At 37.0% G+C, this 5,415-nt stretch overlaps 1 protein-coding gene across 4 annotated transcripts in view; it reads left to right on the forward strand.

Moving 5' to 3' along the window:
• The window catches only part of LOC110031608 (DNA-directed primase/polymerase protein), an 86,090-nt gene that overhangs the window by 23,596 nt on the left and 57,079 nt on the right, over positions 1 to 5,415 (forward strand). The window lies entirely within an intron of this gene.

The following is a 5,415-nucleotide window of genomic DNA, read 5'->3' on the forward strand; positions in this document are numbered from 1 at the left end:
TTCTTAGGTGACTTCGGTCATTTAAGATGTAATTAACTATAGGGACTTGCCCTTATAGGAAACTTTTCTGAACCCAGCTTAAAATAAACCCTATTTAATTATTTGTATTAAATAGGGGAACTTGTCGGCAAATAAAACGGTTTTGCAGACCCAAACGGACGTCATATGTTTTCCTAGTTTATTTGATTGAGCCTCGTCCTCAAGTCTTGTGTTTATCCCTCGGGATAGATACAGGAATTGAGGTAGAGTGCTCTTTCATTTAAACTGTGAAAAATATGAGGTCAGTTTGATTTCATATTTTTCTAAAATTATATATATATACGTAAATTAAAAAGTCCTTCCGAAGCGGGCGACGGGATTTCGATTCCGGCGACCGACAGCTTCTTACGGGCGACCCCCAAACATTAATTTTTTCCCCTTTTAAGTGCCGACACCACCATCATCCAACAATAAATAGTACAAGTAAGGAGAATACTTCTGTATTAGTATTGTGATTCTGCTGGACCTCCTAACTTCAACAGCAGGTGTTTGAGGAACTTCTCGTGCTTCATCAGATTGAACATTTTTCATTTCTATTTTTCTGATCACCGATATCTTCTATCTCAACATATTTGGACTCTTTAGAAGTAATTAATGGGCAATTCTAAATTTTGTTTCTGTCATTGCACATATTCATTTAATTGAAAATAACATCCTTACTCTTAATGAATTTCTGATTTTGATAGTCCTAGAATTTGTACCCAAATTCATTTGAGTCATATGCAATGAAAGTGCATTTGACAGATTTTGAATCAAGCTCACTCTTGGATCCTGCATCAACATAAATTTATGAAAAACAACCAAAGATTTTCAAGTGTGATAGATTTACTCCTTTATGACTCCAGACTTCTTCAGGTAAGTTTTCATCTAAAAGTACCGACGGACCATAATTTATTAGATAAATTCTAGTATTCACCGTTTATGCCCAAAACTCTTTAGCAAGCTTGTATGCAGCCTCATACTCTTGACACAATTGTGATGATTTTGTTCACGCGCTTAAACTCCAGTTTGTTGTGATGTTTTTTGAACAGTGAACTCATGCCTGTTTGCTTTTGAAGCATAATAACACTTGAACCTTTAATCATGATACTTGCCACCATTATCTAATACGAAACCTCCAAGCGCTGGGACACCCCAATTGCAGCTCCTAGGCGCTGCACCTAGGAATATGGGCGCCCGGTGCAGGTGTTGGATGTGATTTCCTTGACACAATCAACCTCTACATATATAACATTAAAACATTTCAGATTTGTGGTTTTGGCATACAAATTTTCTCCAACTGAAGCTTTAGATTTAACTTGAATTTTTGTATCAATAGTAGGGTTGTTCTTGAGGGCAAAGTTTGATTGGTATGGAAGGGAGCTCAGTTTAGTAGCATAATTGACATCATATTGTTATTGCCCGGATATTCAAATGAATTTTTCCTTGACACACTCACCCTCTTACGCCGATTGGGTTGTACCTCAGCTTTTCGAGTTAGATTCACTGCTTGTGAGATGGACTAAACAGAATTAAGCTCCAATTAATCTTGGATTACATCCTTCACCTTACCAATGTACCAAGCTACTAATTGATTATTGGATTCATTGATATTTTTTCGAGCACTCAATCTATAAAATGCTTCAGTGTATTCACTTATTGATTTTGATCCTTATGAACAATGTTGGTATTCCACATAAAGCATGTATTAGAAATTAGCATGCAAGAAATGTGCCCTTAAAAATTGCTTCATTATGAACCAACTGTGGTCTGGTTCGTTTCCTTCCTTTTTTCGAATCTGCTATAACCTCTTGTACCGCACAGACGCATTTCCATTTAATTTGCACGCAACATACTTCACATGTTTCTCAGGTTCGATCTCCATATATTCAAAAAAAGTTTCAACGGATTGCTCCTATTCGAGGTAATCTTCTATATGTATGTGGCCATCATAAATCGGAATGTCCAATTTAACTCTAAATTCACCATGATTTATGTTGTGGCCATCATATCTCCTAGAATTTGAAATTTTTGTTCGATACCACTCATCACCTTCAGATTCATACACCTCAATCTTCCGCCTCGTCTCAAGTTCATCGTTCGAATTAGAATCTCCTGGGTTCACTGCCCTCTTCTGTCCTTGTTCCTTTAAAGCCAGGGGACTTAACATGGGTATCAGTGTGGTTGAAGATACTACTTGTTTAGTTGCTATATGAGAGTTGATTTCCTCTCTTAATCCTTGCAGCTCACTTTGCATTTCTGCAGAAAATCGAACAAACTCTGTGGTAAGATCATCGATCCTCTGTAAGTTGTTGGAGTGGGTAGTCCATAATGCTTCGAGGCTTCGATCTCCATCGATAGCTGAATGCTTGCTTTCTTCCGCCATTCCCAGTCGAATTGACTCTGATACCACTATGGCGTGAGAGCTTAAAAGCAAAAAGGAAGATACCAAGCAACAAGAGAACACAAGAAAAAATGGAATACCCACTTGGTAGTTTTTACTGTAAAATAAATTATCTCCCCACTTCTGGCAATACCACTATGCATATTCGGTCCTTAAGCATGAGACCACAACTAAAGCAGAATTACTAAACAAAGCAAAGTGAATGCAAATTAATTAATAAATGTAGAGCCTAATATGATAAAAAGGTAATAAAGGAAATATGATCAGTTCGGTTCATTTAACTTGTAAAAATTACAAAAGGCATGTGTCTCGGGTAAAAATGTATACAACAACAACAACAACAACAACAACAACAAGCGTTTATCCCACTAAGTAGGATGGACTGCATTAATCTTTTTTCTCCATTGTGTCCTGTTGATTGTCATATTTTCATCTAGCATTTTTTATACAACATCCAAGTCTTTTCAAGCCTATCTCTACCTTTATTTACATAAATCGAATCTAAAATATCTACTCTCATAAATGGATCATCAAGTGGTCGACGTTTAAGGTGACCAAACCATCTAAGACGACTCTCTTTAATCTTGTCTGCCACCTGAGCTACACCAACCCTTTCACGGATATATTTGTTTCGCATTTTGTCTCAATGTGTAAAACCACTCATCCATCTAATAATTCTCATCTCAATAACAATTAACTTAGTTTTATGCTTTTCTTTTATGGGCCAACAATCCGCGCCTTACACATAAGACTATAATAAATTTGATTTGAGCTCCTTACCCATAAGACTTGTTGCATGATGGTAAATTTATGACAATAGAGTGCTATATTAATATCTTAGTGTTGTATGATAATCCGACGTATACACAGATAAAATAAAAACTGAATGAGAAAACAACATAGATTTTTACGTGAAAAAATCAATAGGGAAAACCAATTGGCCCAGTCCAGTTAAAATGATTCCACTATGCTGATATAAATTACAAGACGTTGCTCGCCGTTGAACAGTTAGAAGGAATATTACATAAGTTGGGTTTTTTTATTTGTTTTTAACTAGATCAGTGGTAGAAAATATTAGGAAGTGGTAGCGATTCAACTATTGCGTTGGAAAATTGATGATAGGGGCCGTGTGATGGAGATTCGATGCCAACATTGCTAGTGGTAACAGTAGTTGGGTAACATTGGTTTGATGCGGTGGTCCTACAACAATTATGATGGTTAGATAATGGCGATGGTGGTCCGATAAAGGGATGACAATGGCTAAATGATGGTGGTCTGGCGCTGGTGACTGTCGTCCGATGATAGTGACAAGGACGGTCGGTAGATGGTAGTAATCAATGGAGGCGGTCGGAGGACGGTGGTCTGGCGACGGCGATAACAATTAGGTAGCGTTTGGACGACAATGGTCTTAAAATCGTGGTAGCCGAGCGATGGCAGCTAGACAATGGTGGCCCGATAATAGCGACAACAGCCTGGTAACGATGACTCGATGACGACATTAGTCAGGCGATGGCGGCTCGGTGATGGAGGTAGTGACCAGGTGAGGATGCTTCAATGATGATGGTGGTAGGGCGATGGTAGCTGTAGTTCGACGGTGGTGGAACTCGGGAATCCTTAATAGTTTGAAGCTCTATTTAGTTTTTTCATCCAGGTCTAGGTCTCTTCATGAAGAGAGTAGCGGTCTATTTGTAGTTTTTGTGAGTGACATACTTCGTAAATACTGCTCGAGTCCGATCAACTCCATTGGATGACCCAAAATAATTCCCTTAATCGAATGATATTTTTTGAGCGTTTAACCGCCTTAAAATGTCGGAATTAAGTGATATTGAGTTCGTTGGATTCGTTTTGTCGAGATATGCGATTTGACTATAAGTTTGTCAAATTTGTAGATCATTTGATTATGTCACAAAACTTCTTAATATGCTTTAAGTGCATCATCTGAGCTCATTTGGACTCAAATTGAATCATTTTTTTTGTCATTTGATTCATTTCAGCAAGGCCCTTCATTCAAATTGGAGTGTAGGGAGAATTCTTAATTAAATATTTGGACCTCCCATACACAATATGCTTCAAGATTCGTGACTTATCAAGACAATATTGTGTGGAAGTATCAAGCCTAATTTGCTTATTATTCGAGGCTTGCATGTGTAAATTTACCAGACATGATGTGCATATCAAGCACATGTTAGATTTGCCCATATCATACATCTGCAAATTAAACTACAAATTCTTTGCGCAATTTTCTTTTTGTACTTTGTTGTTTTTCGTCCTTATGAAAATGCTTTTATTTTTGTAATCTATAGAGGCATGCAGTTTTGGACAAAACTCTCTTTTTTTATTCATCTCTAAATTTTCTTTCTTATTTTGGTGTAATTCCCTTGGTTCTGGAAACTCTTCCGTATTGAATTTCATAGTTAGGTTGCCAAAAGCTTCTCAATCTCCAAAGCTTGCCATCACGTCAAAGGATCTGTATGGTATTTTACTTTTTGTTCAATAGATATGGGCTGAAAATTTTGAGCATCAGCAACTTTTGCTCACGAAGGACTTGATAAAAATTGATTAGTAGAAAGAATGGAAACTATCAAACCTAGTTCTACCATTCACTTTCATAAGAATAAGTCTTGCAAATTAAGAAAACAAATTGAACTTCAATGCAACTGTGCCCACTTTATGACATCATCCATGCCATGTAAAGTACTTGAAAGGGTTTAGCTACTGTTCATGCCATCGTAATTTCGTTTCTAGTAAAGATTGCCTGTTTTTAACCGAATGGATAATTTTTAACAAACGAAACATTATCAAATTTGCAAACTGAACTTGAATATTCGTGAAACTGAACCCCAAAGGAGATGGGGATTCAAGATTAGCTAATTTTGCAAAATTATACACCAACATTGGTCATGCGACATACCAGGCTGTAATAGCGACATACTGGGCTGTAATTTTCTGTTTAATTGGATGATCCTGTAAGAACCATATTAATATATATATAT

This window comes from Phalaenopsis equestris, unplaced genomic scaffold (assembly GCF_001263595.1).
Source record: "Phalaenopsis equestris unplaced genomic scaffold, ASM126359v1 Scaffold000002, whole genome shotgun sequence".
Lineage (NCBI taxonomy): Eukaryota > Viridiplantae > Streptophyta > Magnoliopsida > Asparagales > Orchidaceae > Phalaenopsis > Phalaenopsis equestris.